General features: G+C 44.4%; 2 protein-coding genes across 5 annotated transcripts in view; both read left to right on the plus strand.

The window, feature by feature from the left end:
• The window catches only part of PIWIL2 (piwi like RNA-mediated gene silencing 2), a 186,434-nt gene that overhangs the window by 157,467 nt on the left and 6,068 nt on the right, over positions 1-22,899 (plus strand). Inside the window, exon 26 of one of the 2 annotated variants that reach the window (XM_037813456.1) lies at positions 10,551-11,075. The exons of the other annotated variant lie outside the window; for it this stretch is intronic. The gene's annotated coding sequence lies outside the window, so the exon portion shown is untranslated. Of the gene's footprint in view, positions 1-10,550; positions 11,076-22,899 lie in introns of those variants that run through there. 2 annotated transcript variants of the gene reach the window in all.
• SLC39A14 (solute carrier family 39 member 14) overlaps positions 1-22,899 on the plus strand; it is a 50,547-nt gene that overhangs the window by 7,445 nt on the left and 20,203 nt on the right. Inside the window, exon 1 of one of the 3 annotated variants that reach the window (XM_037813462.1) lies at positions 354-488. The exons of the other annotated variants lie outside the window; for them this stretch is intronic. The gene's annotated coding sequence lies outside the window, so the exon portion shown is untranslated. Of the gene's footprint in view, positions 1-353; positions 489-22,899 lie in introns of those variants that run through there. 3 annotated transcript variants of the gene reach the window in all.

Below are 22,899 nucleotides of genomic sequence, written 5' to 3' on the forward strand. Positions count from 1 at the left end.
ATGGGAGGTTTCCAGAGGAAGGAGGAGCCTGTGGGGCCTTAGTGAATCAAGAATGGAATTCGCGGAAGGGTTAGAAGCGAATAGCCCATCGGGATTAGCGCTAAGGTCTGGGGCTGCGAGGCGTAAAAAGGCGCTGGCCCGCGCGGCCAGCCCAGCGCTGGTCCCAAATCCCCCAGCGGGTTCCTCGCTCTTCAGCTACGTAACTCTTACTGCCAGCCCGAACACCACGTGGCAGGATCCGGGGTGAGCTGGGTGGGGCGGGGGCGGGGCTGAGGGGGCCAGTGTGGGCGGGCCTTGCTGCTGACGCACAGGCTATATAGTCGGGCATGCGCGTGGTGGGGGTAGACGCACCGAGGGAGGGGGACGACAGCGAGTAGGGGCTGCCTGCTTGGACGTGCTGACCAAAGTGCTCCTAAGGTCGCTGTTCGCCGAAGGGCCTTGCCTGTGTCGTTGGCGCGGGGCTCACGTGGGGTGCGCTGAAGATTCAGGTGAGGGGCAGAGAGCGCCAGAAGGATGGGGCATCCGCTCGGAGAAACAGCGCGCTTCCAGGGTTTGGGGTCACGGGGTGGGGGTGGGGGACCCTGGCTGCGCCGAGGATTGGGGGCCGAGTTGTGTTTCCCGAAGCCTCCGGCTGAGACCTGGGAAGCGTTCCGGAAGACCCGGACAAGGTCCAGGAGAGTTGGATGCAGGCGCACCTGGCTGCGGCTTGCAATGATGGGGTTTACTTACTTGACCCAGGGAAGGGAGGTCACAGCCGCTGTCCCCTCGGCTGGAGGGCGCGGGACGTATGTGCCAGAGAAGGGCGCCCAGAAAGTGGATAGCTGCATCAAAAGGCTGAGGGAAGCTTTCTGGAACCCATGGATACGGAGGACAGAAAAAAACAGAGTAGATGGGCAAATCTGTTGGGCAGCTTTTAGGGTGGTTGCGATGGGGCGCTCGTGTCCAGACTTTGCTTTTCAGGAACTGTGCCCCATCTCCCATAAATGTCTCAGGTCATTCCTGCTAACCTGCAGCAGGAGCTGGAGAATGGCAAGGAAGGGACTAAGTTAAACTCTTGACCTGGTTTTCTCTGCGGGGATGGCTTATTGGCTATTTTTGGTCAGTTCCGACGGAGTATGATGGTCTGGTTCAGGTTGCCTCCTCTTGTCAGGTTAGGGCAGTGGGACAATACTTATAGTCATCCAAGCAGTTCCACCATGTGATCTTGAGGTCAAATGAAACCAAGAAAATTTCTTCAGCTCTCTATTGGGGTTCAGTGTTGAGGATTTACTGTCTGGGTCTAGGTTCCACAAATGAGCTCTATCCAAAAATAGTTAAATTGCTTGGGTGTCCAGGAGGGCTTTATGTGCATGATTTGGTGAGGAGCTGAGGGCTTGCTTGGGGTTTAAAAGGAAAGGTGGGGCAGGAGCAGCTTTGAGTGACTTCTTGGAGTAACTCTGGGTTTGGATTTGTGTCTTTAACTACTCTTCTCTTGGAGCCCCAGTCTGTTTGCATGGGTGTGTTCCTGATAGGAGATGGTGATGCTGGAGTATAGTGGGAATTGGCCTGGGAGTCATAACTCTGGCCTCTCTGTCCAGCTCGGCATCTTAACTTGCTTTGTGACCTTGAAAAGGTCTTAGTGCTAAGGTGGACCTAGATTGTTTTATCCACCGTTCTGTAATCCTCATCTCTTAAAACACAATCCCTAAAATGGAGAGGAACTTGCCTCCTTGATGAAACAAGAGAAGAAATGTCCTGAATCATAAGTTTTAGCAGTTGGGATTAAAAACCACATATTCCATTTCCTGTTGGAAGCTCAGTTATTCAAACCGAGAGAGACTTATTCATAAATTGTGTGGTAGGCAGGAGATAGGCTAGTTAGTAGTCCACTTCCTGCCATTGGTTTGCAGATAGAACTAGAGAGTACCAACTGAATTAATGCAGCACTGGAAGGGGGAGATCCTGGATGTAGTGTTTCTTCCTCCCAAGAAACAGACCGGAAGACCCTTTTCCTCCTTAATTGATCTTTTGTTACCCATCTGCCCTCTGGGACCTTGGGTGGCATTGATGAAAGAGAGTAAATGTGGGAGGAGCAGAGGGGGAGATAAAAGCCAGCGTCTGACCCTCATCAGGATATGAGAGCAAGGATGTCAGGTCACCAGCAGATCTGAGGGGTAGGGAGGCTGCATTGTTTGCATTGTCATTTAGGCAAGAAGAACATAGGAATGGTGGGCTCCCTGAGGTATAGGGGCTTCTTGAGTCTCAGAGTAGTCACTCATTCCTTCAGTTAGTAGTTATCCAATGCCTGGTCTGTGCCTGGCACTGCACTGGCCACTGTGGAGGGTGCCAGGAGGTGTAGGGCCTGATTCCTGCCCTTAGAGGGAGAAGTAACTGTCACAGTGAAGCATAAGATAGCAGCCCAAGAGAGGTGGGTCACATTGTTGTGTTCAGTTAAGTTCAGAGAAGAGAGCACTCTATTAGAGATGGTGTAAGGCAGCAGGACAGTTAAGGGCTCTTGAGCCAGTTGGATCTGTATTAAAATCCTGGCCCCATCGTTCTCCAGAAGGGAGAACTTCCTGTTGGGCCTGTTCTCACCATTTTGCAAGATGTTGTGATTGTGTCTGGAACATAGTAGAGGTGGTGTTGTTCTCCTTATTACCATCCCTGTGGGTTGGAGTGAATTATTTAGGTGTCCCAGAAGCTGATAGGCAGGTTTAAATGGAAAGGGAGTAGATGGCATGCTGGGTTGTAGGAATGCTATGAACTCACACATAGGGTTGATTCAGCTCCTCCTGGGACACGAATGTAGTTTCCCTGCCTCTCTGAGTAGGCCTCCTCTCCAAGGCCTGCCAGGGATTGATTCACTGGGCAATCTTAGAGAAGAGTGATTTTTTTCCCATGTTCGGTTTTGGGACTACTCTGATTTTTTTCAAGTGAGGGAAATACTCCACTTCCAGGCAGATAATAGCCAGAAAGAACTGACAGTGCCTGTGTATACAATAAATGTCAAACACAGGATGGGCTCTGTTTTCTAACCCTACACCCTCCTCTTTGCTTACTCACCCACACCCCAGTCTATTCCAGGAAGAACGTCAATCTATGTCCCGTATTTACAGCATCTTGGAATTTAAGTAGTAGTGCTGTCAATAGACTGCATATGTCTGGGAATTGAGACCTCTCTGTTCTCACCATGCCAGAATAATTCAGCCTGTGACCAGGGTGAAAGCCCTGTTCTCATTTGACGCTTGAAGAAAGTTACGTGTAGCCATTTCTCAGAACTACAGAACGTTAGAATGTTGAACTGGAGGGACTCTGGCAGTCTTGCCTTGCCCCTGTATTTTACAGTTGATGTAACTGGGATCCAGAGAGGTCGGGTGACAAGTTCCCAAGGTCACATTGCTGGTGAGTGGCCAAGAGACTTGATGGAGAAGACCAGTGAAGTGTTCCATTTTTATTCTTCAATGTGATAATGAAATGGCTCATAATCTCAGTTGTCTCTTTGTTCATTTGTGGGTCTCTGCTTCTGTGGATAGAAGTTTCTCTGGAGAAGTCTCCTACTTCCTTTTCTCTCCAGACTCCTTGAAGGCTTGGGAGGGTGTCGGGTGGGGGAGGAAGGGTCATATTGCTGGGGCCCTAGCCCAGGACCCACTAGATGTCTGCCGGCACAGGCTTCTCTGACCTCAAGGCTGGCAGGACGTAAGAATGCCAGGAGATAAGGAGTCCAGAGTCTGCGAACTCGGAATTGCCTCCAGCCAGCCGGGGGCCTCCTGCCTCCCAGCGGGCAGCAGGACAGCAGGGCAGCCTCTCCACAAGGTCTCTGAAACTCACCTGTCCCGTCCCCACCTTTACTGCTGTGGACAGCGAGCCTGGCAGAGGGGGCTACCTGAGGTCTACCTGAGAAGGCAGAGCTCCCTGCTGGGACCGCAGAGGGCAGGAGGCAGGGCAGTCCTGGGAAAACCGATTCCCTGCCCTGGTAACTGGAGATCTGTGTTCTCAACACTCTTAGCCTTCCTCTGGCATCAGGCCCACGAGAATTCTGGGGTTTGCTGGAATGAGAAGGTGATTTATTTATTACCATTGAGAACCTAGAGGCCCTTAGTCAATGCACTCAGTATAGTAGTTGGTTGGTTAATTAAAAAAAAAAAAAAAGAGCTAGTTAAAAGTTGGGAATAAAAAAATAATTTATTTTTCCTTAAAAGCATATGCATGTATTTTTATTCTCGAAAACTTTAATTTAGGGCTAAGGCCTTTTCTTTGAGACTAGGTTCCCTAATTAGACACGTAAATGTATGACCTGTAATTTGTTCCTCCATTTTATTATTATTTTTTCACTACGAATATGTTCACATAGATTAAAAAATCAAAACAATTTAGAAAAAGTTATATAGTGGAACATTTTTACCCTTGTCCCCAACCACCCAGTCCCCCTACCCCACAACTACTTTGGTTAATTTCTTGTGTATTTTTATTATATATTCTTATACCCCCCACACGCCTACCCTGCTTTTTACAGAAGGTAATGTTTTAGATACATTGTTCAGCACCTTGCTTTTTTCACCTACCAGCTATGTTGGAGATATTTCCATATCAATGCATGGGATGCTTTATCATTCATTTATTATAGCTGCACAGTATTGCATTATATGGAAGTACCATAGGTTTTTTTAACCAACACACACTGCCTCCTCCCCTCCATACACGCATTTGGGTTGTGGCTAGTATTTTGCCATGATATATGGTGCTGCAATGAATAACCTTGTACAAATGGCATTTCCTGCATGAGCAAGTATGACAATAAATTCTCAGAAATGGGATTGCTGAGTAAAAGGATAAATACCTCTGTTAATTGTTTTTTGTTTTGTAAAGTAAACAACTTGAAAGACATTTGCAAATCAATCCTCATTTTTTTAATGCACACAATTTAATTGCAATTAAAAAATTTTTTTTTCATTTGTAACGTCTCTTCAGATTAACAATTTTTAAACTTTTTGAACCCAGGTCCCCTTAATATTGTTAAAAATTGCTGAGGACTCCAGAGAGTTTTTGTTTCTATTGATGTTTACCACATTAAAAATTAAAACTGAGAAATTAAAAAATAATTCATATAAAATAACAAAAATAAAGCCATTACTTGTTAACATAATAAGCATATTTTTATTAAAAAAAACTTCCAAAATAAAATGATGGCAACATTTTTACATTTTTGCAAATCTGAGCTTTCAAAATAATTATTTATTGGATGATAATGAGATAACAGATTATAGCAGGCATAATTGAAGGTTGCTGGTAAGAGCTTATTTGAAGTCTCGAGAACAAACTGAGCTAATCTCTGAAAACACACATATTTATACCCTAAACTTACTACCTTAGAAAATTCTGGAAAATGCAAGACTGTACAGGTACGCACTTTTCACACTTCATGTAGCCTCTGAAAAATGAGTGAGGAGGTCAAATGACATCTCATTTTATAATAAAAATAGTTTTTACTCCTCGAACCCCCAAAAGGATCTCAGGAACCTCAGGAGTCACCTAGGACCACAATTTCAGAATTGCTGTTCTTGATCACTTAGTTTAATTTCAGTAGAAACCATAGTTTTTTTTGCTGGATTTATATTTCAGTTACTGTTGAAATAAATTATAAGCATAAAAACAAGTAGAACTAGTATAAAGATCTTTGGGAACAGGCACAACTGACTCTTGGTAAGTAAAAAAACGCAGCTGGCGATAGCAGGTGTGTGGCCCGGGAGAGGGGCCCACTGGCTGCAGGCTTCCCGGGCGCTGTGGACGGCAGTTGGCGGGCAGAAGGGATGGAGAGAACTGACTAATCCAGCTGAGGTCTGCTCAGAGAGCTTCTACACTATGAAGACAAGCAAATTACTGTCCCTGTTCCAAAGATGATTGTGATATGTTTGTGGGGATGAGCTGAGCACACTTGGAAAGTTATAGGCTCTCTTGTTGTATTCATTAAGCACCAAATGAGCGATAGATTAATCACAAACAATTTCCCAGAAGAGGCTTTAAGGAGAGAGGGCTGTGTTCAGGTAAGCTGGAAGGGAGGGTATCCCATGCCTCTGAGACCGAAAAGGAAGGCAGGGGGTTGAAGTCAGTAGACTAATGTAGAAGATTTGGGGCTATGGAATTGCTGTAGATAAGAGCAGCCTGGCTGGACCCCAAGACAGAGGGTGGCTGCTGAAACAGACCAGTGAGTCTTTGATGTGGAAACAGCTAATGAATTCCCCAAACATTGTTTGATGTTTTTGTAAACTTCATTTTCTTCTATTTATCAAAAGGAATGTGTGCTCATTGCATAGAAAAATGTAAAGAAGTAGGGAAACATCTATAATCCTGCAGCCCCGAGGCAACCTCTGTTAACATAGTGGCATATTTCTCTCTAATTGCCTCGAAGCTAGTAAATTGCAGATTCAGGATTCAAACTGAGGTCTGACTCAGAACCGAAGCTCTTAATCTCTGTACTCCACTCTATATTTTGTTATATGGCTTACTTGAGCGATCTCCTTTTAGATTGCTTGCAGTTGCTCGCTGTTCTGAGCTGTGCAAGAATATAAGCTCCATGAGGGTAGAGATTTTTGTGTTTTGTTCATTGCTTTATTCCCTGTACCTAGAACAATTGGCACTCAATATTTTTTGAATGTACACACTTCTACAAACTCATTGAAGCTTCATATTTATTCCCATTCAAGATAATTTTCATAAGATAAATTACTGAAGCAAAGCATTAAGGCTTGACAAAATGATTTAAAATGTTGATCTGGAAGAATACACACACAGGAGTAGCTAAGAACAAGTGCAAAAAGAGAAAGTGAAGTCAGACTTGCTTTACCAGAAAGAAAAAATAAAATGTAACATTGGCACAGGATGGATAAATGGAATGAAATAGAGATGTCCCAAAACAGACCCAATATGTGTAGGTATTTAGCAAATGATAAAGGTATTATGTCTTAATTTTTAGTGTGAATTTTTTTTAAGCAAGTTACTTCTTATATTCTCTTGACCTCAGTATCCTCATCTGTAAAATGTTGATAACACTATATTTCTTCAATATTAAGATGCAGGTTGTTTGTTTTAATATTTCTAAAATAAGGAGCTCTCTTATTGATGTACACATCTAAAGCAGTGCGTTGGGTTTCTCCCCCTACTCTGAAAAACTGTCATTAATGATAACCTTTTCTATTTAGGGAAGACCTATCTTAAGAAGGTTGTTGGTAAGAATAAACGAGATAATGCAGACAAAATGCTCAGCAGAGTGCCATGCAGACAATAATAAATATTAGCAGTTCTTATTATGATTGTTATAAAATTAAGGAGGGAAGGAGAGTGTACAAGTTAGATGGATGTTGGATGCAGAGTCTAACCAGGGCAGGTTTAGGCAAGTATTTCAGAGATTTGTATCACTGAGCTACCTGCTCAGTGGTACCTTTAGGAACCCAGGCTCTTGTAAAGGTATCTTGATCCTTCCCATTTAGGGGTTGGTCCTCCTAGTTGCCACTTTTAAGCCTGTGCCTCCAGGCAGGTAGGAGGCAGGGAAAGATGTAGCATCTCAGACATTTCACTGGTCACATATGACCACCCTTAGTGCAAAGGATATATTTGATTTTACCTATTTGGGTTTTTTTAACCTTTTATTCTCTACTATAGAGGTTTATACAGGAGATAGATTATTTACTAAACAGTATTGGGATAATTGCTAACTGTTTAGAAAAAATTGATCTAGATTCCTATTTCTCACACTGTGCCAGATTAAATTGTAGATGGATTAGAGACTAAATTTTGTATATCCAAGAAAATACAGGTGCATATTTGTGTAATCTCAGGATAGGAAAGGACTTTCCAAACATGCTAATGAAAGTAGAAACCTTAAAGGAAAAGTGTGACATATTTGACTTTACCTCTATTTAAAATTTTTGTCAGTAGTAGCAATAAACAAAATTTAAAGTCAAATGACAAATTAGGAAGAATATTTGTTACTATTTTTAACCATACAATGCGCTCTTAAGTAAATCAATAAGAAAAAAGGATCAGTGTATCTCAAAGGTGGGCCAAGGAGAGAAACAGGCAATTTACAAAAGAAGAAACATAAATGTTAGTCAGCCTAAAAACATGTTTAGTCACCTAAGTGATAGAGAAATGCAAATCGTAACCATTATAATTGTAATTTTTTACCAAATTGGCAAAAATGGAGTAAATATTTCAATAGCCAACATTGGTACGAATTCTGTGAAACCAGTCACAGGTCTTAGGAGTATTAAATTGGCTAAATCTTGTGGAGGGTAGTATAGCAAATTGTGTAGCACATTCTTAATAAATTTATTTTGACCAAGTGCTACTCCCAGCCAGTCTGCTCCTGGATCTCACTAATAGCTTTCCTTCCAGGAAGATCCTGTGTGTTTCGGTGCTAGGGGAAATGGGGGCAGGGTGGCAGCTAGATCAACTGAAGGCCTCCAGTCCACCCCCCACGGGATGGCAGCCAGCCCTTGGCGGGTGGGGTGGGGGGAACTGAACCATCTGTTATTTTGAACCCTGAAAGGTTGTGTGTGTGGGTGAGAAAGAGCCCTTGGTCTTGGAAAGCAGGCTGAATGGTGAGTCCTGGCCATCATTCCCTGGAAACCAGAGGGCTCCCCCTCCTGCCCGCGGGTGGACCAGTGGTGGCCGGTGGGGAGGGCGGCCCTGCTCTCTTTTCCAGGTGGGGAGGTAGGCAGCCGTCTGTCTTGATGCAGGGCCCTGGGATTTCTTCCGCCGCCCCCCCCCCCCATGGTGTGTTCTTGTTCTCTGCTGTCCCAGGCACATTTTGATGGGTGTACCTCCCTCGAACTCCAGACGTTGATTGGCTTCTCTCTGACTGCTGCTCATTTCCCCAAGGTTGGGTGCTTTCCAACCGAGAGGCTGGGCAAGTTCCCATGATGCCAGGTCCCTGGGCACTGTCCAGAGGCAGCAAGCCACTGCTGCTCCCATCTCCTTTCTCAGAAAAGAACAGAAAGTACAAAGTCACCCTCTCCCACAGACTCAGGCCACTGACCAAACTGCCCTCCGGGCAGCCTGCCCCTCCATGTCCCTGTCGGTGCCCACCAGCCCTAGGAGCAGATTCCACGCTCCGATTGCTGTGCCCTCCCCCTCCCGCCACAGGCGCTGTGCTGAGCTGCCTCCCGAGGCAGAGGCCTTGACTGGGCACGTGGTGCTGTGCCCACAGTGCTGCCGGCCAGACCGAGATGTGACCTTGGTTACTCTCGCACCACTCCCTCTCCTTGGCACCCTCTCACCAGTCCCTTCCCACCCCCACCCCAGGATGTGTGGTGTTGGCATATTGAGAAAAGTGGTGTGCAATGGGATCGAAACTCAGAGTTTCCATGAGCAGCTGAGAAATTCTGGAAACATACTGTACTGTGCGGGGTTTCTTTTTCTTCCCCTGCCCTGGGGAAAAGTTAAACATTATTCTCGGCGTTTTATGAGAATGGTTGCTCATCCTCGTCATATTTGTTTTCAGGGATGTGGGCAAGGGAGGCTGCTGCCTGTGCTTGCCTCTTGCCTTGCTCCCCTCTTCCTTCTGGGTGCCCTCCATCCCACCTTATGTTTGTATTCTAATCCTAGATCTCTAATCTGGCCCTCTAGGGTCTTCATCACTCTTGAAGCAACCCTACAAGGACCTTGCATTAGCCAGGGGTGGAGTGGGGTGGGGGGTGTGAGAGAGATGGGTCCCTGCCCCCTGAGGTTGCTCATAATTCAAGTAGGGGTAAGAGAACAAAGAACGGTAAAATTCTGATCTGTGTGCACTGTGTGAACAGACAGTGAGAAATAAACACGCACTCAGCAGGTGCCGATTGGGCGCTGACTCACTGCCAGGCACTCTACCAGCCTCTGGAAATTCAGCAACGATTAAAACAGGCCCCAGGTCTCTGCTCCCCTCCTCCAGTGGTATTTACGGTCTTGTAGGAGGAGGCAGATAATAATTTGTAAACAAACAGACTGTTTTAGATAGTAACAAATGACAAGAAGAAAATAAAACAGGGTGTTGGGATACTGAGTGACACTGGGGATGAGTTGTGGCTTTTTGCCAGGTGGCCCTCCGCTTGGTGGAGGTGACATCTGAACTGAGACCTGATGTGAAGATCCAGGGGAAGAGCATTCCAGGTGGAGACCATAGCAAATGCAAAGGCCCTGAGGTTGGAATGAGCTTGATGCGTTCAAAGGACAGAGAGAAGGCCAGGGTAGCTGGAGCCGGATGAGAGAAGATGGAGTTGGCGTCGGCAGTGGGATGTCGGTGGGGTAGGCGGGGACCAGATTTTATTCCACTTGTACTAGGAATCCATTGGTGGGTTCTAAGCAACGAAAGTGCTGTGAACAGATTTGTACTTTAAAAGGATGACTCTTTCATTGAGTTGTACACATAAAGTTTGGGCACTTGATTTGTGCATATATTGTACTTAAAAAAAAAAAGTAGAGGACTGACAGTATGGGGGGAGGTGCTTAGTGGAAGCTGGAAGGCCAGTTAAGAGATTTTATTTTATTTCAATGAACATTTCAGCATTTCCTCAACTCAGATTTCCTTTGCCCCATAGACTTTACAAGAAAGCTGGGACAGACATTTGTCCCCAGGGAGTTACAGTTTCGTGTCTCCAGATGCAGAGAATCCTTACAAATCTCCCTGGAGGAGAGGCCTTGAAGAATGACAATCTTTATTAAAAACTTCTAATGTATACCCATTGTTAATGTTGTGTTCATTCACTTTGTTGTGTACCTTTCCATTGTGAGAATTAGCTACAGTTTACTCATCTCCTCTTGCTGGTGGGCTTTTGGGTTGCCTTCAGGCTTTTATTGATGTGAATAGTGCTGCCTTGGGAATTTTTATATCCCTCTCCTTTTTTTCTCTCTGTTTGGGGTTGAAAGTCACCTAAGCTGGAGCTGTCTCTGACTTGCAGGCTAAAATCAGGAACCCTTTCCAGGCTGCAGTCTGGTTGTCCCTTGGGATTAGTGTCCTCCAGAAAGGGTAAGCCTTTAAGTCCCCTTAGAATGTTGATCTCTTTTTAATAGGCAAGCAGTTTGTAGGAGGAAGGGGAGTGGAAGGGTAAGTACAAATATATGAATAGGCTTTTATGTGGTGAGAGAAGTCACTTCTTTTGTATCATATTGTCTGGAGACTGCCACCATACCCATGTCCTTGATTTTTTTTTTTTTTTTTTTTTTAGCCTGAGAGTGGGGAGCTCTGCCCATATGGGCCTCTCACTGGCCCTGGTCTATATCTGAGCGTGATGTGAGCCAGAAACCTGGTATCTTCTGGAATCCTGTATGTGTACTCCCCACATCCTCTTCTAGAGCTCTGGCCCTGCCAAGGCTGAGGGAATAAGGAGGTTGGTGGGTAAGGGTCCCACCGTCCTCCCTTGCACCTTTGGGAAGACAGTTGTATATCCCTACCCTTGACCCCACGGCCCTAGTTAATGTATCCTCAGTGGAGGAGTCTCAGTCACTCCGCGTCTCTAGAGAAGGCGAGGTTATGTCTGTTTACTTATGAATTTATATGTACATATTCATGCAGCAAGTTATTAGGATCCTACCAACTTCATAGAATTGTTATGAAGCAACTAAAAAAGTTAATTTGAAATATAAGAACTGTCATTCTGAGACAGTATATCAGAGGAAGGTGAGAATGGGGTGGGAGGGACTTGTGCCAGGAAGGATTAGGGGTAGAATAGAGATGGCGCTTTTTCTTGCAGTTCATCTTTTCTTTTTTCTTTTTATTTTTTTTTTATATTTAGACCCTTCACGCCTCATGGAGAGGGTGCTTAGGAAACATCCAGACTACCTTCAGCTTCTTGACAGATGTTAATCAGACTTCCTGGTCCTGTAGGGAGGTGTGGGGACAGGAAGGTACACAGGTGGAAGGGACAGGGGAGTGGAGCACTCTGGGTGGAGCCCAGGGCCCAGGGCAAGAGAGTATAGTGGATGAGGGTGAAGAGGTGGGTAGGAGCCTAGACAGACAGACCCATGACTACCAGGCATAGAAATTCAACTTCGTTATTCAGTCAACAGGAGGGATGAGAGGTATTTATTTGAGCAGGGAAGTTATATAATGAAATGGTACAGGATGGATTGGAGGGGGAGGTACCCAAGGAGGTGTAAGTGAATTGGGAACCAGAAAGAGTGGGATTACTTGGGGCCCCAAGGTGTTCCACAGAACCTTTCTGATATTTAAAAAGTAGCAAAAAGCCATTTTTTTAAACTAAATGTGGTTTCGACTAACTGGGCACATTGCTTCCTCCCCTTTTCCTACACCCTACCTGCTGCTTGTCCACTATTTTGATGCTTCTGTTTTACTGCTAAGACTGGTGGAAGGTTATAAGCCAGTGCTGGCCCCTGGCTTGCAGAGAGGGGAGAATGGGCCTCAGCAACCCCCAGGAACGTGGCAGTGGACAGCAGTGGTTTCTCTTTAGAAGCCTGGAATTTTAGGAAGAGAGGTGCCTGGTCACACGACGAGACCCACAGTGAGGAAGCAGAAGGATGTGGGAAAGCTGTTCTCCTAAATAATCGGATGGTGACTGCCAGCAACCTAGGGCCAGATAGGAGAATGTTCCATATGGAAGGTTGGACAGTGGGAGGGGAAAGTGGAGGAGTTATATTCTTGTGATTAAAGTTCCCCCAGCTACTACTTTTCTCTCACTCCAGCTTAAAAATGTGGGCTTTTCTTTTCATTAACCCCATTTATCATGAAAATAGGAATTGTTTATTAATCTGCTGATAAATATTTATGGGCACTAAGAAATAAAAGGCCCAAGATGCAGCCTCTGCCTCTCTGCTGAGGGCGCTGGCAGTTGAGTGCTGAGTGGAAAGGGGTAGTCACTTACCCCTTCGTTAAAAAATCTGGAAATCAAATGAAAGCTCTGGATCTTCTTCCTAGAATAGTGGTTCTCAAACATTGGTGTGCATCACAGTGACAAAACCTAGAGTCTTGGTGCCACCCCAGAGTTTGGATTCAGTAAGTCTGGGTGGGGCTGAAAATTGCACATCTAACAAGTTCTCAGGTGAGGCTTCTGCTGCTGCCCAGGGCCCACTTTCCTAGAGACATCACCACACACCTAGAACTCAGCATCTCAGCTATGGAGACTGACTTGGTCAGAGAGTCTTTCGGGAGGAATGAGGTCTTGAGTTGGCTTGAAGGAGGGGGGAGGTTTGTAAAAGGAGGAAGTGTGGTGCAGGGGGCCTCTGAGGGAGAGTGGGTAGGCTGGGCCTGGAGTGCCTGGTGGAGGACAGTCAGCGATTGCTGCAGCAGAGCAGGGGAAACTGCCTCTGGGGCCTGGCCTCTAGTTGAGGTCTTCTGCACCAGGGAGACCAAACATGCCTGCACCCATGGAGCTCAGTTGCTCATCATAAGACTATAGAGTAGAACCCAAAGACTCACTGTCGGGGAAGGGCCACCTCATTTCCCCAGAGGGAGCCTGGGCTCACAGGACTCTTCTTACTCATTTTGAGAGGAAAGGAGCATAAGAGGCTTTTAGTGAGAGGCCGTTGAAGGCAAAATTTGCCCACAGAGTGTTGCTGCCAGGGAATTGGAGTCAGCATTCATAAATGGCTCTCCCGCTACAGCAAGGGGAATTGAGCAGACTTGTCACAGCCTGATTTAGAAGATGATAGGGTGGGATCTTTTTGAACTCACATTGATACTCTTAACATTTTGGTTATGAGGACAATGGTGAGGTTTGTTTCTCTACTTGTAGCCTCTAAAGAAGAGCTTATTCACTTCTTAAGGGGGAAGGGGAGTTGCCTCAAGCTGGGGTGCTGTTAAGCTTGAAACTTGGGAGAAAGAAGGCTTGCTCTTCAGGCCAAACTAATAACTGTGTTTTCTCTGAGCGCCTCCTGTCTCCTGGCTTCTGTTCTTGCCCACTCGAGTCTATTCTCTACACTGCAGCCAGAGTAGTACATTAAAAACAGTTCTGATCATGTCTCGGCTTAAAATTATCCCCACTGCCCTCTGGATAAAGTCCAGTTACCTTCACGTGGCTTATAGGAATGTCCCTTTCTCTCTGGTGCCAAGTCCTCATGTATGAACTAGCCATGCTGGACGCTTAAGTTCTCAAATGTGCTGTCTGCTCTGAGTCTTTCCAAAGGGAGTTTCATGTTCCTGGAATATTCCTTCTCCACCCCATGCCCAACTCCTTTGCCTTCACCTGGCTCATGTGTCGGTGTGTTTGTGTGTGTTGGGGGGGAGTAGATGTTTAATTTTTTTGTTGTTGAGATATAATTCACTTACCATGCAATTCTCCCCAATTGTGCGATTCAGTGGATTTTAATGTATTCACAAGGTTGTGCAACCATCACCACTATTTAATTCCAGAACATTTTCATCACCCCAACAAGTCTTGTACCCATTAGCAGTCATTCCCACCCCCCACTCCCCACCCCAGCCCTTGACAATCACTAATCTACTTTCTGTCTCTATGGATTTGCCTCTTTGGGGCATATTCATATAAATAGAATCATACCATATTTGTCCTTTTGTGTCTGGCTGCTTTCACTTAGCGTAATGTTTTCAAGGTTCAACCATATTGAAGGAATTTTTCCATACCTCAGTCCTTTATATGGTTGCGTAATAATCCATTGTGTGGGTTTACCACATTTTATTTATCCATTAATCAGTTGATGGACAAATTTGAGTTGTTTCCACTACTATGAAGACTGCTGCTTGGAACATCTGGCTGGCTTTTATACACCCATCATGATCTGAGACAGATAGTGTAAACTGGCTCACTCACAGGCATTCACACCAAGGCAGCCTGTGCTTTACTCCTCTTGTCCCAGCAGATTTATTAATAGTGCCTCCTTTCACTATTGAGTGTATTATTTTGATAATAAATTATATGGTTTAGGTTCAAACTACTAAAAATAAAAGCATCAAAAACTACATTTCTAGATATCCTTGCACTAGAATTCCCAATTTGATCCAGGTTCTGCCATTTAGATGCATTGAGATGCGCTCAATCAAGTCTTCCAGGTATAGCAGTCCTGGGGAAAGAGGTTAGGGGGAGGGACATCCATTTTGCTGGGGTGGATCACGGCAGGGGTACATAATTCTGGAGCAAGCAGCTTCTTTATGCCACAGCTTTCTGGTGGTGACAGCTAGCTTCTTGGCAGCCCAGTTCTGCACTGTAATTTTGGGAGTAGTTCCCAGAAGCTCAGTCGAGAGCGTTTCTTTAGCTCTTCTGATGATTCTCTAAGCTATATAATATCTTGTACAAAATCCCCTTCTGCTTTCATTGCCTAACCGATTGATGCATAACCATTATTACACATCTTGTAAGTTATTTGTTTAATTGTTTGCTTTCCCCATTCTGTGAGGGCAAGAACTAGGTGTATCGTCTGCATCCCCAACACCTAGCGTAATTCCTGGTGCATAACCCACAGGCAGGCAGTGTTTGTTGAGTGAATGAACTCTTGGACTGAGGTTTTCGGTTTTTTTATAAAGCAGTTTTATTCAGATAAAGTCACACACCATACAATCCATCCAAGTATGTAACCAGTGGTTCATGGGATCATCATATACTTACGCATTCATCACCACAATCAATTTAGAACATTTTTGTAACTCAAAACAAAACAAAAAAAGCCATACCCTTTGCCTACATCCAACCCCCGCCATTAATGACCCCCAGCATTGGTGTGGTACATTTGTTACTGTTGATGAAGGAATATTAAAATATTACTGTTAACAAATAGTCCATAGTTTGCAATGGGTGCGTTTCCCCCCACATGCCACTTTGTTATTAACTCCTTGTAATAGTGATGTATGTTTGTTCTAGTTCATGAAAGAACATTTTACTGTTAATCATGGTCATCGTCCACCACAGGGTTCACTGTATTATGGAGTCCCATGTTTTAACCTCTAGCTTTTCTTCTAGTGACATACATGACTCTAAATTTCCCCTTTCCCCCACAATCACACATATAATTCAGTGCTGTTAATAACACTCACCATAATGTGCTACCATCACCTCTGTCCATTTCCAAACATTTAAATTCAACCTAGTTAAACATTCTGCATAAATTAAGCATCCGCTCCTCATTCCCCACCCTCATTTTATCTCCTGGTAGCCTATATTCTAGATTATAACTTTATGAGTTTGCTTATTAAAATCAATTCATATTAGTGAGATTGTACCATATCTGTGCTTTTGTGTCTGACTTCTTCCACACAGCATGATATCCTCAAGGCTCTTCCTTGTTTTCCTGTGCTTCAGGACTTCATTCCTTCTTACTGCCTAATGGTATTCCATCATATGTATCTTCCACATTTTGTTTATCTGTACATCCGTTGATGGATCTCAGACTGAGTTTTAAAAGCCCAGCAGGTATAGCTAGCTTTTAGGCCAGCAGTAAATGAAATTCAAGGAATGGGAGTTGTTTAGTCAAGAAGAAAAAATAGTAATAATGTGTGATCACGACAGGTGACTTTGACTTCAGGTAATCTGGGTTAAACCTGATCTGTGGACCCTGAGGGGATAAAGTGTCCTTGGAAGGCAGTTCTTCATCGAGCTGTGGAGGCAATGCAGACGGCTGTCAGAAGGGAAGTTGGGTTTCCCGTCGTCCGGGAGAAGTTCCTTGCTACCGTCCGTGTGCCCAGCACTGTGCAGAGGGGTGAGGGGAGGATGTAGAAGAAATAGTAGGTGGGAACCCTGCCTTTAGGGAACAAACCTGGTGGGAGAGACTGCTTGAGAGACCAGGTAATTACAAGTCCAAATTAGTTTGATGAAAGTGTCAAAAGAGTCTTCCAAGAAGGCTTCTCATGGAAGAAGAGGAAGTTGAGCTGACTTCTGAGAATTAGCAGGATTCAGGTCTAGGTGAGGGGGGTTACCCTGAAAGGTCGGAGCACAGGGAACTGGGGAGCGGCTGGTGTGAAGGGCCCACTCTGCAGTGTGCTGAAGCTATCTGTTTATTACAGTGACCCTTTGAGGATGGTGGTTTAATTGTGCTGGAGATACATGCCGATCCCAAATTTTGAATCCCAGTCGGAATGACTCCAGAGCCCACAATTTAGCCACTAGAGCATGCCTTTACAATTTATTTTACCCTGAAAAACAAGTCAAGTTTTGCCTAACGTGGGTGATTTGAGTACCATGTTCCTAAGCCACGTGCTGGACCATGAGGTCTGACAAACAGGAGTGAACTTACAGGGCAAACAGTTTTGCAATTGATCGTCTGGGAAGTGTTGATGACTGAATGATGAAAACGGAGGTGTCTCCCACCTTGGCGGGTGAGGGGCCCCGGGTAACAGAGCACTGGCTGACTCCCGTGGATTCCTTTCCCGCTGACTGCCTGACTCAGTTTGTTTTGGAAGTCCTCTTTGCTTTTTCAAGCCTGGTCTCTGGCTGGAGTGGAGGAACTGGCAAAAACCAGATGGACTCTAGCCTTCTGGGAGCCTCTGAGCCTGGCTGGCTTCACAGTCACTCAGGGCTCAGCGTGTGGCTAAATAAGCCGCCCCCTGCCTGTCCCCAGAGGACTGCCCCAGGCCCGGGCACACACAGTGGGTGCTCAGTAAATATTGGGGGATGAGCAGCAGGCTGCTGGTTCTAATTTTGTTCCCTGCTTCTGGGTCACCACCAAATTTTTTTTTTTGGTCTTCCCACCCTACTCCTCCCAGTAATGTGAGGTTTCATGGGGTGATTAAATGGGCCTCTCAGTACCCCCACCCGTCTCTCCCCTGGCAGCTTTGAAGGTAGAAATCCCCCCCAGCGCTGTCTGTGCAACTTTTTCAACCTGGGTGGCCTTTGGCTGAGCTCAAGCTTGAGGCTAAGGTCCTGGGAGTGGGAACGGGAAGAAAACACATCCTTTTAGGGTATGTAGGAGAGCTTTCAGGTGGGAGGGCAGAAGGAGGCAGGAGAAGAATGAGCCGATTGAGTTCCTGGGAGGCTTAGGCAAGGCCGGAAGGCTGGCCATCAGCAGCCATTCAAGCTGGAATAGTCGCACGTCACTTGAATGCGGGTTCCAGCCAAGGATAGCTTGTCTGAGGGAGAGTAGCCTCTTGGAAGATGTTCATTGTGTGGGGAAACGCAGGCTGAATATTTTTTCCAAGTTCTTTGCATCCCAGATAGCATCTAGGGTGGCATTTGCTTGGGTACCAAGCTGTGAGCCTACTTGCTTTTTAATTGTGTATATTGGAACTTACACAGATGGCTGTATCATTTTATTAGTTTGACCACGAATACTGCGAGTATACTAATTAAATATTTTTGTAGAACACTGGGAGGTTTTTGTAGTCAAATGTATTAATTATTGCTTTGAAGGGTTCTAGGTTTTGTGCTATACTTGGAAAATTCTTCCTAACTCCTTGGGTATAAAAGTAATCACCCATGAGTTCTTCTAGTATTTAACTAAAAACCAGTTGTGACACAGCAATGAGTTGAAGTAAAATACCCCAACAGCTAGGAACCCTCCAATTCCCACTACTCAGAAACAGCCATTATTAGTGTTAGGTAAAATATTCCAGGTATCGTTCCAAGCATACTCACAGATAAATGGATATAGAGAAATAGGTATATAATATATTATAGAGTAATATAAATACATTTCTTCTGAATATTATAGAGTAATATAAATACATTTCTTCTGAATGTAACAGAAGAAAAAGGGGCTGCAATAAAACAATTGAGCTTTAAGTAAATTTGTTTTTCATGGGAGATTATTTCCTAAAAGACCCCAATCAGGTGAAGTAGATAGCTTGTGAGTCATATCTTTAGTTCTTTATTTCCATTCAAGACAGTATCTATTGACTCTTTGCTATGAAAAATGAGGACATTAACGCTCCCAAATTTTTTCTCATCTCCTTTCCTCCCATCTCCTGATTTTTGTTAATTATGTCATTAGATCCTGTCCTGTAACCATAATCCCTGTATTTATTTTTTTCCAGTCATGAAAGGGAAACTTTATTGAGGTCTCAGGACCATCCCATGGAGGCCGAGAAGCTATGAAGAAGGGCCTTTATTTGGCCTTCTTGGGGCACGGGTGACCGGTGTGGCCACACCTCCTGCAGCCGTGGACCCCACAGGGGTGCAGGCAGCGCAGCGCCAGGGGCAGAACCTCCTGTCCCAGTTGGACTTTGGGTGAGCTGGTGGAGGGAGTCCTGGGTGTGCTGTCCTCCAGCTGTTTGCACACCCAAACCGGTCGCTGCCAGTGAGGTGGGACACCTGCCTGGTCCTTGATGTTCTCCATGTGCCATGGGCTCTGCCTGGCCAGTCAGGGTTTTCATAAAGAGCTGCCTCTCGGCCACCCCCTGAAGAGAAAGCCCCACAGCTGGTTTTTATTTTTGAGTTAAAGGGTTTTAATTCCTCTTGGGTTCTTCATTTCTGAGCTCTTTATTTCTGTTCCTCCATTAATTAGCTGCATTTCATTGTCAGGTCATCGTTTTTCCAGGAAGGGGACTGCGTTCTCTGACTTCTTTCATGCTTGAATTCATGCTTGTTGCATTTATCACACTTCTGTTGGCTGAGATGATATTCCTGGTGCTATATTGTTTCTTTCTCCATTGGGTGGACATTGTTGCTTTTTCCTCTGATACTGAATATTGGTATGGGGGAAATGAAGGCAGTTTGAACTTTCTCCCATTCACAAGAAGTTGTAGTATGAGTCACAGTTTTCATAATAAAATGTTTTTTTGGAGGGGGGCAGAAGGAGGGGAGTTTTTCCTGAATGCCTGAAAAAGCCTTGTCTTTAAAGTTCAGTAGCTTAACCAGGCAGTGTCTCAGTGTGGAGCATTCTGCATCAGATTTTTGTGGTATATTATTTTTGTGATGCATTATTTTAATCCTCAGATTCTGTTTTTCCTTTCATTTCAGGGAAGTCTTGTATTTATTTTTGAACATGTCCTCTATTCCATTCTTGGACTGTACTTCAGGAAAACCAATTACCCTTATGCTGGTGTCCTCATTTCCTCACCGTTTGCTTTAATTTGGCTTTTCCATCTGCATTCACTATAATTATCTCAAACTTTCCTTTATCAGTATTTCTGTTTTATATCACTGGCAGAATTTTGTTCTTTGTCAATTATGATTTATTTATTAGTTCTTTAGTGATGTTGTTTTAGTAAGCCTGCTTCTCCTCTTCTCTCACTTTGTTTTATAGCCTCATCTTTGAGCTCTTGTTTTATTGAAGTAATGATCTAATTAAGTTATTCTTCAGTGTGAAACTGTTGTGAGAAATTACTTTCTCCTGGAGTTCTTTTCCCCTAGGTGGGCAACTTTGTTTTCCGTGGTTTGCCTGCTACTTGTACCTTATTCAAGCTAGTTCTGTTCTGCTCAGATGTCCTATTGGCTTGAAAGAAGGAAAGTGACTTTCTTCCTATCATATTGAAGCTGATTTGGCCCCACCATAACTACAGTAGTGCTGAGGGCTAGGTGTTGATCTATTTTTTGTAACCTGAAAGAATGGTGATAGTGGAGGTGGGGTGGGGAGATGGGTCCCTCCTCTCTTCTGGGATTTTGTGAGACATCCCTGTATCATGGTTCAGCCCACTTATTTGGGAGACGTATTCCATTTCTGATGGAGGGGAAGGCATACTAATTGGAAATGGATAGTGTTAGGTTTTTCAGTCGAGAAGAGAAGAGACGAAAACTTGATCAAAAGGAGTTTTATTGTCTGGCCATGCACAGGCGGGCTGAAGCCTAAGAAAATGGCGACAGCCCCGAGCCAAGGGAACAGAAGGGCTTATAAAGGATGGTTGGCGGGAAGTTCTTTGTCCAGGGACGGGGAGTCTGGCAGGTTTAGTTTTGCAATCGTAGTTGGCAGATTTCCATTGGCTGATTTGAGAGTGGGGGCTTGGGAGTGGGAAAGTTTAAAATTTTAACCGGGATTCCAAAGGGGGGGGCGTGTCTCTGTGGCAGAATTCCTCAGGGCTGTGGTGGGGTGAGGGCCCAGGGCCTAAACCTAACAGATAGTTTCCCCAATTCGGTTATGTAGCCCTGGAGCCCTTACTTCCCTCTGAGAGAATTAGCCTATTGTTCCCCTTCTGGTTTCACCTGTTTTCCCCAGCAGCGTTTTCCACTATTTCCCACTTGAAGAGGAAAGAGTTGGTGGCAAATTGCCTCTCTCCAGATTTGGAGATACTAGCGAGAACTCCCCTGGTTCTCTTTTCTTGTCTATGGCTTGTCGGAGTTGGGCCAGGGTTAGGAGATGAGACATACATGTGCCTTGTTCATTTCTTTCTTGGCCTCTGGTTTTCAAGTTATTATATTAGATAATGTCCTTTTCCTTGTTGGGTTACTATTGGTGAAAAAAAATTTTTGCCTGCTTATTATTTTTTTACTCATTTTGTTAATTATCAGGGGAAGGAATATCGTGATGCCATTTTAACTGAGAAATCTTTATTTTTATGTAAGTAATGTTCAAACATACTGTTCCAGTTTGTTAAAACTGCCAAAATGCAATATACCAGAAATGGATTGGCTTTTTCAATGGGGATTTATTAGGTTGCAAATTTACAGTTCCAAGGCCATGAGAATGTCCAAATTAACGCATCAAGAGATATGTATCTTCGCTGAGGAAAGGCAGCTGGCATTTGGGGTCCTTCTGTCACATGGGAAGGCACATAGCGATGTCTGCTGATCTCCCGGCTTCTGGTTTCAGAATGGCTCTCTCAGCTCCTGTGGGTCCTCCTTGCTTCTCCCCAGGGGCAAACTTGGGATAGCATCTCTTAGCTTCTGTCCTGGTTCTGGTTTCAATGGCTGTCTCCAAAATGTCTCTCAGCTTCTGTCTTTCTTAGCTTCTCTCTCTCTTAGCTTCTCTGAGCTCTCTCTCCGTGAGCTCTCTTAAAGGACTCCAGAAAAGAATTAAGACCCACCTTGAATCGGGTGGGTCACATCTCCATGGAAACAACCTAATCAAAAGTCCCAACCACAATGGGTCTACACCCACAAGATTGTATTAAAAGAACATAGTCTTTTCTCAGATACATAATAGATTCAAACCAGCACACATGCCTTATCCCTTTTTTCATACTTTGTCTTAAAGTTTTGTTTTGTTTTGTTTTTAAGTTAGAGAAGTTGTGGGTTTAAAGAACAATCATGTATTAATTTCAGGGTTCCTTTATACCACCCTATTATTAACACCTTGCCTTGGTGGGGAACATTTGTTACAATTGATAAAAGCACATTTTTGTAATTGTACTATTAACTATAGTCCATTGTTAATTTAGGGTTCACTGTTGGTGTAATGCAGTTCCATGGATTATTAAAAATTTTTTATTCTATTACCATATATACAATCTAACATTTACCCTTTTAACCACCACATTCTGATATACAGCTCAGTGCTGTTTATTACGTTCACAATGTTGTGCTACCATCCACCACATCCATTACCAAAACATTTCCATCTTTTCAAATAGGAGCTCTGTACATTTTAAGCCTTAACTCTCTATTCCCTATCTCCACCCTGACCCCTGGTAACCTGTATTCTAGATTCTGACTCTGAGTTTGCTTATTCTGTTATTCCATATCAGGGAGATCATACAATATTTGTCCTTTTGCCTTTGACTTATTTCACTCAACATGTCTTCAAGGTTCATCCATATTGTTAGCATGTTATCAGAACTTCATTCTTTTTTACAGCCAAATGATGTTCCGTTGTATGTATACACCACCTTTTACTTATCCATTCGTAGGTTGGTGGACCCTTGTGTTGTTTCTACCTTTTGGCAATTGTGAATAATGCCACTATGAACATGGGTGTGCAAATATCTGTTCGAGTCCCTGCTTTCAGTTCTTTGGGGTATATACCTAGTAGTGGGATTCCTGGGTCATAGGGTAGTTCTGTACTTCACTTTCAGAGGAATTGCCAATCTGTCTACCTCAGGGGCTGCACCATTTTATATCGCCACTGGCAATGAATTTGTGTTCCTTTTTCCTTATACAACACTTGTAATTTTCTTTC

The sequence above is a fragment of the Choloepus didactylus genome, chromosome 20, assembly GCF_015220235.1.
Source record: "Choloepus didactylus isolate mChoDid1 chromosome 20, mChoDid1.pri, whole genome shotgun sequence".
Taxonomy (NCBI): Eukaryota; Metazoa; Chordata; class Mammalia; order Pilosa; family Megalonychidae; genus Choloepus; species Choloepus didactylus.